The sequence below is a fragment of the Pristiophorus japonicus genome, chromosome 9 (genome assembly GCF_044704955.1).
Source record: "Pristiophorus japonicus isolate sPriJap1 chromosome 9, sPriJap1.hap1, whole genome shotgun sequence".
In the NCBI taxonomy this organism is placed as follows: Eukaryota; Metazoa; Chordata; class Chondrichthyes; family Pristiophoridae; genus Pristiophorus; species Pristiophorus japonicus.
In genome coordinates, this window is record NC_091985.1 from 201,774,553 (window position 1) to 201,787,923 (window position 13,371).

A 13,371-nucleotide genomic window follows, 5' to 3' on the forward strand; every position below is an offset into this window, starting at 1 on the left:
TTAGTTTAACATCTGTAGTGGGGAAAATGCTTGAAACTATCATTAAGGAAGAAATAGTGGGACATCTAGATAGGAATAGTGCAATCAAGCAGACGCAGCATGGATTCATGAAAGGGAAATCGTTTAACTAACTTACTGGAATTCTTTGAGGATATAACGAGCATGGTGGATAGAGGTGTACCGATGGATGTGGTGTATTTAGATTTCCAAAGGCATTCGATAAGGTGCCACACAAAAGGTTACTGCAGCAGATAAAGGTACGCGGAGTCAGAGGAAATGTATTAGCATGGATAGGGAATTGGCTGGCGAACAGAAAGCAGAGAGTCGGGATAAATGGGTCCTTTTCCGGTTGGAAATCAGTGGTTAGTGATGTGCCACAGGGATCAGTGCTGGGACCACAACTGTTTACAATATACATCGATGACCTAGAAGAGGGGACAGAGTGTAGTGCAACAAAATTTGCAGATGACACTAAGATTAGTGGGAAAGCGGGTTGTGTAGAGGACTCAGAGAGGCTGCAAGGAGATTTGGATAGGTTAAGCGAATGGGCTGAAGTTTGGCAGATGGAATACAATGTCGGAAAGTGTGAGGTCATCCACCTTGGGGAAAAAAAACAGTAAAAGGGAATATTATTTGAATGGGGAGAAATTACAACATGCTGTGGTGCAGAGGGACCTGGGGGTCCTTGTGCATGAAACTCTTTTAGGAGTAAACAAAAAACATTAAACCGTGCCCCCCGATCTGGGGGAAACACCAACATTTACAAGGCCCTTTATTTTATTTTTTTGGGGGGTTTTTTGGGCACAGAATCAAATTTTTTTTTCCAAGTGCCCCCTATAAAAGGGGAGGGGGACACTAAAAGCACCGGCATTTAAAACAAATTAACTTAAAAAACATAAAATCAAATTAAAATTTGGTTGCCGGGCGTGATGATGCACTCCAGTCCCTCCGGCGCCCACCTCTCGCGGAAGGCCGCGAGCGTACCGGTGGACACCGCGTGCTCCATCTCCAAGGACACCCTGGCACGGATGTACGCGCGGAAGAGAGGCAGGCAGTCAGGTTGAACGACCCCCTCGACCGCCCGCTGCCTGGACCGGCTGATGGCACCCCTTGGCCGTGCCCAGGAGCAGTCCTACGAGGAGGCCCTCGGACCTACCCGCTCCCCTCCGCACAGGGTGTCCAAAGATCAGGAGTGTGGGACTGAAGTGCAGCCAGAATTTCAGGAGCAGCCCCTTTAAATAATAAAACAGGGGCTGCAACCTCGTGCATTCCATAAAAACATGGAACACGGACTCTTCCAGACCGCAGAAATTGCAGGCGGCCTGGGAGCCCGTGAACCGGCTTAAAAATTTATTGCACGGGACTGCTCCGTGCACCACTCTCCAGGCCAAGTCCCCGATAAATACTGGGAGGACTCCCGCGTAGAGTGCCCTCCATCGGGGACCCTCGCCTCCTCCGGACGGCAAGATGGTACGCCATGGCGTGTCCGGACGGCCGGCGAGGATGGCAAAGTTGAGAGTGTGCAGGAGCAGCCCGTACAGGAAACCCCTCCGCGCGGAACTGAAAGGCACGGAGGGGATTTCCTCGAGGCGGCTCAAGTTGTGAGGCGCCGGCTCCCGAGGGAGGTTCCGGGGTTTGGCGCCGATGAGGAATTCCATCCGGACGGGGGTCAGTTCGGATGGGATCTCCCCACGTGCTTGAGCCTCCTCGATGCACCTAACAGAGTCGGGGCCCAGAGCTGTTTTTAGCGACTCGATGGCATCGGTCGCGCGGCGGACGTTGGCAGAATTTAGGTGCCGCGCCAGCGTGTCTGGCGCCAGGCAGCCCGCTCCTCCGCCATCGAGCAGGTCCCTGACCCTGATCACCTCACCAGCCACAGCCCTCTCGTCCGACCGCCACCTGAAACCTCGGTCGTGGAGGTACGGATTCCCGATCAGCAGCTCCTACAGGACAGCCGCCACTCCAGCCGGTGGAGAGCTGCGCTTGGTGGAGACTTTGTTCCAGATCCTGATGAGTTCCTTGTAAAAGACAGGCAGCTCCCGGAGGGCGGTCCTGATGCCCCCCACACTCACAAACAGGAGCTGCGTGTCGTAGTTGAGGCCGTGCTGTTGGCGGAAGAAATACATCGTCAGAGCACGCCACCTAGGAGGGGGCTCAACGTAAAGGTATCTCTGCAGGGTCTGAAGATGGAAAGTCGCGAGCTGGGTGCTGACGCACACCAACGACTGACCGCCCTCCCCAAGCGGGAGCCTCAAGACCGCCGCAGAGACCCAGTGCTTCCTGTTGTTCCAGAAGAAGTCCACCAGCTTCTTCTGTATCTTGGCGACAAACGCAGGGGGAGTGGTCAAAGTGACCAGCCGGTACCACAACATGGCGGCCACCAGCTGGTTTATGACTAGCGCTCGACCCCTGTAGGACAGCACTCGGAGCAGTCCTGTCCAGCGCCCTAGGCGAGCGGTGACCTTGGCCTCCAGCTCCTGCGAGTTCGCCGGCCAGGCTGCCTCGTCGCGGCTAAGGTAGACTCCCAGATAGAGGAGATGGGTCGTGCTCCAGGCAAAAGGCCTGAGCTCCTCCGGCAGGGAGTCCACCCGCCACTGACCCACCAGGAGTCCGGAACATTTTTCCCAGTTGATTCTGGCGGAGGATGCGGCCGAGTAAATTTCCTGGCACTCACGCATCCTCCGCAGGTCAGCGGGATCCTCTACCGCGAGGAGCACGTCATCGGCGTAAGCCGAGAGAACGACCTCCACACCGGCCCTTGCAGAGGCAGTCCCGTCAACCTCGTCCGCAGGAGGCGCAGGAAAGGCTCCACGCAGACGGCGTATAACTGGCCGGACATGGGTCATCCCTGGCGCACCCCTCTCCCAAAGCGAAGGGGCGCCATCAAGGACCCGTTAACCTTAATCAGACACGCCGCGGCAGCGTACAATAGTCGGATCCGGGCGACAAAATGCGTCCCGAACCCGAAAGCGCGCAGAGTTCCGAGCAGATAGTCGTGATCCACCCTGTCGAACGCCTTCTCTTGGTCGAGAGATAGGAAGGCGACCGACAGACCAGCCTCCTGGGAATAATGGATGAGGTCCCGGACCAGATGGATGTTATCGTGGATTGTCCGGCCCGGGACCGTGCAGGACTGGTCGGGGTGGATAATGTGGTCCAGCACGGCACCAAGGCGAGCAGACATCGCCCTGGCGAAGATTTTGTAGTCCGTGCTGAGGAGGGAGACCGGGCGCCAGTTCTTAAGGAGGCGGAGATCGCCCTTCTTAGGCAGCAGGACGATGACTGCCCTGCGCCAAGAGAGGGGCATCTCCCCGGTCGCCAGACTTTCCCCAAGGACCCGCGCGTAGTTGCCCCACAGGACATCCCAGAACGCCCTGTGGAACTCCACGGTCAGCCCGTCCAGCCCCGGGGCTTTTCCCCTCGAGAACCGGTCGAGGGCGCCAACAGCTCCGCCAGGCTTAGCGGAGCTTCCAGATTTTCGGCGCCCTCCGGGCTGACCTTCGGCAGGTCCTCCCACAAAACTCTACGCGCTTCCTCGCTAGACGGCTCCGGAGAGAACAGGGCCCCATAATATTCACGGGCCCTGTTGTTGACGCCCTCCGGATCCGAGACGAGAGAGCCGTCGTCGGCCAGCAGCCTCAAGAGCTGCTTACGGACACCCTGTCTTTTTTCCAGCGAGTAGAAGAAGGGGGAGCCGCGGTCCAGATCCCGCAGGAACCGGTTCCGCGACCTCACGAACGCACCTCGGGACCCAACGAGCTGCAGGTCCTTCAGCACGGCCTTCTTCGCTTCGTACACCGTCCGCAGGGCCGGGTCCCCGACGACTTGATCGAGACGGGACTCCAGGTTGAGCACCTCTTTTTCTAGGCGCCCGACCCTGGCCGCCCGCCTCTGGTCGACCCCCTCGCGTACTCTTGACAGAAGACGCGGACGTGAGCCTTGCCCACGTCCCACCATAGCCTCAAGGAGGGGAAGCCCCCCTGCTTCCTTCTCCAGTCGGCCCAGAAACGACGGAACGAGTCCTGGAACCGCACGTCCTCCAGCAGCCGGTTGTTAAAATGCCAGTACGCGGACCCCGTCCTCGCGCGGAGCGAAGTGAGCTCCGCCCACACCAGGTGGTGGTCCGAACACGGCACCGGCGGCATGGAGGCCGCCGGGACGCAGGAAACGTAAGCCCGAGACACGTAAAAGCGGTCAACTCTGGACCATCCTACTCCAGGCCTCACCCAAGTAAAGGCGCTGGAGTCGGGATGGAGATTTCGGCAGACGTCCACCAAGTCGAAGGACCCGACCAGATCCCTCAACTTCTCCATCGCCGTCATGCTCCGCGGGGCACCGGAGCGGTCCCTCACCTCGAGGGTGCAGTTAAAATCCCCCCCGAGGACAATGCAGTCGCCGACGTCGACGGAGCCAAGAAGAGCGGACACCTCTTCGAAGAAGCGCGTTTGCTGCGGGCCGGGCTGAGGGGCGTACACGTTCAGGAGATGGAGCGGCACGTCCCCCAGGCGAACCGTTACGTGCAGCAAGCAGCCTGGCACGGGCTCCTCGACCCCCAAGATCTCCGCCTGAAAATGCGGGGCCAGCAAGGTGGCCACCCCACTAGAAGTGGCGGTGAGGTGGCTCATGCGGACCTCTCCTTGCCATTCCAGGAGCCACGTGGCTTCGTCTCCCGGAACGGTGTGGGTTTCTTGCAGGAAGCACGCCGCATATTTCCCCTCCCGCAGGAGCGAAAAATTGTTAAATCTACGGCGTGCCTCTCTGCCGCCGTTGATGTTGAGGCTGGCTATGGTTATCTTCATGACAACAGCATAGTGCAACCTCTACCTAACCTATTGTGGGGGGGGAGTGGAGTCGTTTGCTGACCTCCACTCCTTCAGCAGCCCAGCGAGGAACTTTTTGAGCCGGCGCAGCTCAAGACCTTGCGCCTTTGATAAGGGCCCACCCGCGGCCATGGTTATAGTGGCGACGCGGACGGAAGCGATGAGCAGACCCGGCTCGGACCATCTTTCCCGGGCAAGATGGGTTCGGTTGCGGCGACCCTGGCTCTGGACCAAAAAGTCCCGGAGATCCTCTACGGGAATGAGGGAGGACTCAGCGGCGGTCACGAGTAGATCCACCGCCTCACTGGCGACGGACTCGAGATCTTCACACGCGTCCTCCACCGAGTCCCTGTCCTCCTCCGGGAGGTCGCCGCCAGCAGCCGGCCCATCGACCGCACGAGGTACGGCAAATGGCCCGGCCGCTCCATCTGGCCCTGGCTCCGCCCCGATCCCACCCCCAGGATCGTCGGCAGAGGAGTCCCCACTGGGCTCTTTTAAAATTGGTGCTGGGTCGGGAAGCGACAACGGAAGGGGTTCCTCCTCCGCCCCAGGAACCTGGGAACACGGAGAGACCTGGTCAAAGTAATGTTCCAGGTCCACCAAGTACCCCAGCTCCAAAGTAGGGGGCGAGGGTTGTTGTTCTTCCCCCTCCCCGCCGCCACCCCCCGGCCCAGCGTGTACAGACTCGTTAAAATCATTCATTGCCGTTTCTTCCGGGCCGAGCGACACCCGGGGGAAGTTGGATAATAGCTGGGCGGTCTCAGGTACGGCCTTTTCGGCCCCGCCCGCCTCAGTCCCCGGGATGCTCGACCCGGCGGCAACGCATTCCTCCGCTGGCCCCACGGCCCCCCACGACAGGCAGATCTTTCATGCCATCCCCGGGAGGCAGCGGCTGGGCAGCCTCGACTGCCTCACCCTCCCCGGGGACAGATTCCTCGCGCCTACGGCACGGTTTGGGGGCGCCGGTGGGGGACGCGGGACACTCGGCGGGCACCGACTCCTCCATGGAGGGATGTTGTTCCCCCTCCGCCTCATTGGAGTGGCGCCTCCTTTTGTTCCTGGGGGTGCGCGGAGGCAGGGAGACCTCCATGTCTGTCGAGGCCTCCCGCTCCACTCCCCCCTTTTTCTTATCTTGCACGCGCCCGAGCCCCTCTGTGATACTAGTCAAGGGCTCGGGCACGGGCTCAGGGCACCCCGCGCTCGCCGGTGACGGGGTTGGGCCGAGCGCGGTGATCAGATTGTCTGGCGCACCGAGGGGACCCGCCTCTAGATGTTTCGTCTTCTTCCGCGCCTTCTTTCCGGCCAGACGCTCTCCCTCCCCCCCGCTGGAGGCCGTGAAAACAAAGGCCCCCGACGATGCCCGCGCACCTATGGCTCCCGGCACGCGGATGCTACTAGGGGGAGGGGTGGCGGCGGCGCCAGCCTTGGCCGCCCTCGGTGGTTTGGCGGCTTTGGAGGCGGGGCAGTTCTTGCGAACGTGCCCAACCTCCCTGCAGGCATGGCACCGCACGCCGTCCGACGTCCAAAAGACGCGGTAGGCAGTCCCCTCGTGCACCACATTAAAATTTCCCTCCGTCGTCTCCTCCCGCGCCAGCCGGACAAAGAGCTGGCGGCGGAAGGAGAACACATGGCGCAGGCTGTTCTCCCTGAGGCCAGGCGGTATGGGGTTGATCCCCGACCTTACCTCCCCCAGTTGGTGTAGGTGAGGGAGGAGGAGCTCAGCGGGAACAAAGGGCGGGACGTTTGAAATGATGACCCTCTGCGCGGTGGCCTTGAGAGGGTCCACCGGCAGGAACGCCCCGCCCACCGTGAGCCCCTTTTCAATGGCCAGGGACACCGCCCGCTCCGACCCCAGGAAGAACACGGCCTTCCCAGACATCTTGGAGGCTGCGACAATGGCCGAGGGGCCGACTACCCCAGCCATCGCCCGCACGATTCCTCAATGCTCAATGTGGGGTGAGTGTAGCTCTTGACCCCGTGTTTTTTCGTGATCAGTCTGAAAGGTGGCAGGGCAGCAGGTGGCGCAGGAGGTGCCGTGGATGTGGACACCGCCTGCACATATGTCCTTGCTGGCCCTGCCACCGGCGTGGATGGGGTCGCCATCACGGGGTCCCTTTAAGGGCTACACCCACCCCAAAGTCACAGGCCTTAATGGTCTTAAGTGGCCTCGTTTAATATTTGAACAGAGGGAGCTCTGAAAGAGGCTCACCTCTCCCCTAGTTGGCAATTGGGGAGGGGACTTGCTCCCTCTGCTCAGTTGTCTTAATTGTTTTTTTTTAATTAGGAGGAAAGGGCTCTCAGAGAGAGAGGGGAGAGACAGAGAGAGAGATAGAGAGAGGGGGTGTGGGAAAGAGGGAGGCTGCGAGGGCAGGTCTCCCCTCACAGCAATGGGTGGGTGCTTCTTGGGGTGCACTCCCCAGGTGGCAAAAAAACAGTCTTTTAAGAATGGTCTTCAGGTGGGGGGAGAAGATGTCTTCACTTGGGGTAGCTGGAGCCACCCAGGCACACACTCCCAACGATCTTTAATAGGGTGATTAATAGTTTTCAGCCAGGTAGCTCCAGCTATCCCAGGCTAGGCAATGGGGGAGGGGTGCTTTAGTGGTGTGTGGGGCCTAGCTGTAAGCAAGACCCCCACACACACTTCCACACACACATACCCCCCGCGATGTTCCGGCCCTCGAAAGGTCTTCTTTCCTCCCCCCACCGATACAACAATGTCTTTCGGGGAATGCACCAACACCCACCTGTAGAATGTTGCTGAATCTCCCTCCTTCCACACAGGTTGTTGCTGTTTTCCCCCTCCAACTCTCTGTAGTAGTAATAAATGTAAAATTTTTCAGCTCTCCTCCTCTCCCTCCGAATGTTGAGTTGTAGTAAGCCAGCCCTTTCCTCCTCTTCCTGGGCTGGTCTCAGGGCTCTCAAGGCCTTCCAAACAGGAGCAAAAGCAGCAGCTCCTTCCCTCACTGCTCCAGGCTCCAACTGAATAGGCCACGCCTCCAAAGCTCTACCATTGGTCCTTGTGCATGAAACTCTTTTAGGAAAGCAGAAGTGTCTGTTGTATCACGACACGCTGCTGATGGTTGGGGCAGCAACAGCGAGGGGAGCTGCAAGCTTGTTCAGGAACAGCATTGCAATTTGAAGCACCGTAAATACAATGTTCCCTGACCGGGAATCGAACCCGGGCCGCAGCGATGAGAGCACCGAATCCTAACCACTAGACAACCAGGGAAGCTGCTACAACCAGGGATGAATCCCAAAAGGTTAGTTTGCAGGTGCAGCAGGTAATCAGGAAGGCAAATGGAATGTTGGTCTTCATTGCGAGAGGGATGGAGTACAAAAGCAGGGAGGTCTTGCTGCAACTGTATAAGGTATTGGTAAGGCCGCACCTGGAGTACTGCGTGCAGTTTTGGTCACCTTACTTAAGGAAGGATATACTAGCTTTGGAAGGGGTACAGAGACGATTCATTCGGCTGATTCCAGAGATGAGGGGGTTACCTTATGATGATAGATTGAGTAGACTGGGTCTTTTCTCCTTGGAGTTCAGAAGGATGAGGGGTGATCTTATAGAAACATTTAAAATCATGAAAGGGATAGACAAGATAGAGGCAGAGAGGTTGTTTCCATTGGTAGGGGAGACTAGAACTAGGGGGCACAGCCTCAAAAATACGGAGGAGCCAATTTAAAACCGAGTTGAGAAAGAATTTTTTCTCCCAGAGGGTTGTGAATCTGTGGAATTCTCTGCCCAAGGAAGCAGTTGAGGCTGGCTCATTGAATGTTTTCAAGTCAAAGATAGATAGATTTTTAACCAATAAGGGAATTAAGGGTTACGGGGAGAGGGCGGGTAAGTGGAGCTGAGTCCTCGACCAGATCAGCCATGATCTTATTGAATGGCCGAGCAGGCTCGAGGGGCTAGATGGCCTACTCCTGTTCCTAATTCTTATGATCTTACTACGTCATTAGTGATAGTGATTGTATTACGTTCCTCCCTACCTATAGCCCCTTGATTATCCACTATTGGGATGTTTTTAGTGTCTTCTACCATGAAGGCCTCTTACTATCTGTTTTTATATTTTGTGCTAGTTTACTTTCATAATCTATCTTCCCTCAATTATTTTTTTAGTTGTTCTCTGCTGGCTTTTAAAAATTTCATAAATCTCTGGCCTCCCACTAGTCTTGGCCACACTGTATGCCTTTGTTTTCAATTTGATACCCTCCCTTATTTCCTTAGTTAGCCACGGATGGTTATCCCTTCTCATACATTGGGATATATTTTTGTTGCAGGTTATGAAATATCTCCTTAAATGTCTGCCCTGCTCATCAACCGTCCCATTCTTTAGTCTATTTTCCCAGTTCACTTTAGCCAACTCTGCCCTCACACCATTGTAGTCTCCTTTACTTAAGCTTAGGACCCTGGTTTGAGAACCAACTTTCTCACCCTCCAACTGAATTTGCAATTCAACCTGTTAGCGCGAGCAAAATCCTAGAAGAATCACTCGTCACTCTGGGTCGGTTCCAAACATCACAACGGTCTTTATTACACCGGCGGGGAGAAAGCTCTGGGTTACTTCAGGCACTACTCTCCGCCGAACAAAGAAATTCATCGATATTTATATGTTTTACAACAGTTCAATACAATTACTCAGCCCATGTCGGTTGGACACAATCCAATCATAATGATTATAAATTACAAATCGGTTTCTTTGGGCCAATGGGATTGGCCCCCAGGCACCAGGGGACTGCGTGATCATTTCATGTTTAGCTGGAGCTTACTCATGGCCTCGTGATATTCTCCAGACCCCCTTATCTCTGCTGTCCTTGGGTTCTGCCTGCACCTAACCTTCTTATCTTAACCCAGTTACAGGAATTCCTTTGTTCAGTATTCTGCTAGGATATCTTGTCTGGGGGTTGCTGATGAGAGACATTCTGCTGAGCTCGCCCTTTCCAGTGTTCCTGTACAAGGAACTACAGTGTCATCAGCTACCCAGAAATTCAGTCAAGCTGGTTAGCCGAATTCCCCTCGTGCTTTGCGGAATCCCTGGCAGCCATTTTACACATACATACATACATATATTCAGCAGGTTCCTTTGCCTTTGGAAGTGCCCTACAACAAACCATATTATGGTCACTCATTCCTAGAGGATCTTTTACTATGTGATCATTTATTAATCCTGCCTCATTACACAGTACTAGATCTGAGATAGCCTGATCCCTGGTTGGTTCCGCAATGTACTGTTCAAGGAAACTATCCCGGATACACTCTATGAACACCTCCTCAAGTCTACCCTGGCCAATTTGCTTTGTTCAATCAACATGAAGTTTAAAATCACCCATAATTATTGCCGTTCCTTTATTGCAAGCCTCCATTATTTCTTGATTTATACTCCGTCCAACAGTGTAGCTACTGTTAGGGGGCCTATAGACTACGCCCACCAGTGACTTTTTCCCTTTATTATTCCTTATCTCCACCCAAACTGATTCAATATTTTGATCCTCTGAGCAAATATCATTTCTCACTAATGCACTGATCCCATCCTTTATTAACAGAGCTACCCCACCTCCTTTTCCTTTCTGTCTGTCCTTCCGAATTGTCAAATACCCTGAATATTCAGTTCCCAATCCTGGTCACCTTGCAACCACATCTCTGTAATGGCTATCAGATTATACCCATTTGTATCGATTTGTGCCGTCAACTCATCTATTCTGTTATGAATGTTATGTGCATTTAGACAGAGAGCTTTTAAATTATTTTTTTTGCACTTTTTTTCTGCTTTTTTACTCTGTCCTTCAAACTCACTTTCTACATTTTTGCTTTCTAATTCCAGCTTTACTTCCCTCCCTAATGAATCTATTTTCAGGTTCCCATCCCCCTGCCAAGCTGGTTTAATCCCTCCCCAACAGCACTTGCAAACCCCCCCTGCGAGGATGTTAGTCCTGGCTCTGTTGAGGTGCAACCCGTCCGGTTTGGACATGTCCCACCTCCCCTAGAAGCGGTCCCAATGTGTCAGGAATCTAAATCGCTCCCTCCTGCACCATCTCTCCAGTCACGCAGTCATCTGCTCTATCTTCCTATTTCTGTACTCACTAGCTCATGGCACCGGGAGTAATTTTAAATATTACCCTAGATCATGTCACTGTTTATAATTACACAAGACCATGTCTCGGTTTATATTACATTAGGCCCTATCTCTGTTTATATTGCATTGCACCCTGTCTCTATTTATATTACATTAGACCCTGTCTCTGTTTATATTACACTAGACCCTGTCTCTGTTTATATTACACTAGACCCTGTCCCTGTTTATATTACACTGGACTCTGTCTCTGTTTATATTACACTAGGCCCTGTCTCTGTTTATATTACACTAGATCCTGTCTCTGTTTATTACACTAGATCCTGTCTCTGTTTATTACACTAGACCCTGTCTCTGTTTATATTACACTAGACCCTGTCTCTGTTTATATAACACTAGACTCTGTCCCCGTTTATATTACACTAGACCCTGTTTCTGTTTATATTACACTAGACCCTGTCCCTGTTTATATTACACTGGACCCTGTCTCTGTTTATATTACACTAGACCCTGTCTCTGTTTATATTACATGAGACCCTGTCCCTGTTTAGATTACATTAGACAGTATCTCTGTTTATAAATAGAAGTATAGAGTACTAAAGTGTGGATATTATGATGAACCTGTACAAAGCACTGGTTCGGCCTCAACTGGAGTATTGTGCCCAATTGTGGGCAACACACTTTAGGAATAATGTGAAGGCCTTAGAGAGGGTGCAGAAAAGATTTACGAGAATGATTCCAGGGATGAGGGACTTCAGTTACCTGGACAGACTGAAGAAGCTAGGGTTGCAAGGGGAATAGAGTATAAAAGCAGAGAAGTCCTGCTACAACTGTACAGGGTATTGATGAGGCCACACCTGGAGTACTGCCTACAGTTTTGGTCTCAGTGTTTAAGGAAGGATATACTTTCATTGGAGGCAGTTCAGAGAAGGTTCACTAGGTTGATTCCTGAGATGAGGGGGTTGACTTATGAAGAAAGGTTGAGTAGTTTGGGCCTATACACATTGGAGTTCAGAAGAATGAGGGGTGATCTTATTGAAACATAAAAGATACTGAGGGGGCTTGACAAGGTAGATGCAGAGAGGATGTTTCCACTCATAGGGGAATCTAGAACCAGGGGGCATAGTTTCAGAATAAGGGGTTGCCCATTTAAAACTGAGATGAGGGGAAATTTCTTCTCTTGAGTGTTGTACATCTGTGGAATTCTCTGCCCCGGAGAGCTGTGGAGGCTGGGTCATTGAATATATTTAAGGTGGAGATAGACAGATTTTTGAGCGATATGGGAGTAAAGGGTTATGTGGAGTGGGCAGGGAAGTGGAGCTGAGTCCATGATCGGATCAGCCATGATCTTATTGAATGGTCGAGGACCAGAGGACACAAATTTAAGGTGATGGGCAAAAGAACCAAAAGCGACACAAGAAAAAACCTTTTTGCCTAGTGAGTGGTTAATATCTGGAATGCACATCCTGAAAGGGTGGTGGAGGCAGACTCAATCACGGCTTTCAAAAGGGAGTTGGATAAGTGCCTGAAAGAAAAACAGTTGCAGGGCTGTGGGGTAAGAGCGGGGGAGTGGGACTAGCTGAGGTGCTCTTGCAGAGAGTTGGCACGGGCTCGATGGGCCAAATGGTCTACTTCCATGCTGTAACCATTCTCTGATTCTATGGTTCTAACTCAGCATCAGCCTCTTCCCTTCTCCCTCATATGCTGATCTTAAGTGCATCGATACTGGAAACACAGAGCGACCAACCCAGAGCCGCTCTGTATCAGGGTGGGCACTGGATGCGGAAGTCGCTCCCTGGCTTCCTGTGTGGGTCTGTTTGTTGCATCAGTTTGAGCTGGAGTGGAGAGGGAGGGGTGGGGGCGGGGGAGTGGGAGAAGCTGCTGGGTTTAACACCCTGTACCTCTGAGCCCAGTCGGGCCCAACAACTTCCGATGAGAGACTGTCAACGACGGTGGATTCTAGGGGAGATTAGGTTGTGAAACAGACACTGTCCGCACAATGTGAAAGAGTATTGATTTAGGAACAAGTATTTCTGTAGAGGCTTTCAATGTACAGATTTGTTTTAATCTATTCTGGGGATGGGGTGTCGCTAGTAAGGCCAGAATATATTTCCAATTTCCATTTGCCCCTTGATAAGGTGATGGTGGGCCTTCTTCTCAAACCGCTGCAGTCCGTGTGGTGACGATCCTCCCACAATGCTGTTAGGTGAGGAGTTCCAGGATTTTCACCCAGTGACGATGTAGCAATGGTGATACATGCCCAAGTCAGGATGGTGTGAGACTTGGAGGGGAACTTGGAGGTGATGGATTTCCCATGCACCTGCTGCCTTGGTCCATCTCGGTGGGAGAGGTTGTGGGTTTGGGAGGTTCTGTCAAAGTTCTGGTTGACCTGCAGATGTATAAATCCCTCCCCTTCACCCCGCCCACCTCTCCCTCCTCCCTTAGAGGCCAGAGCCTTGTGTAGGCCCAGACCGGGTGGT

The 13,371-nt window shown here is 53.4% G+C and overlaps 1 protein-coding gene and 1 non-coding gene across 3 annotated transcripts in view; one reads left to right on the plus strand and one right to left on the minus strand.

Annotated features, from left to right (window-relative positions):
• Positions 1 to 13,371, plus strand: part of LOC139273403 (zinc finger protein 551-like) — a 62,206-nt gene that overhangs the window by 47,417 nt on the left and 1,418 nt on the right. The gene's annotated exons all lie outside the window — the stretch shown is intronic.
• Positions 7,978 to 8,049, minus strand: trnae-cuc (transfer RNA glutamic acid (anticodon CUC)). The gene has a single exon. It is a non-coding gene; the product is annotated as a tRNA-Glu (tRNA).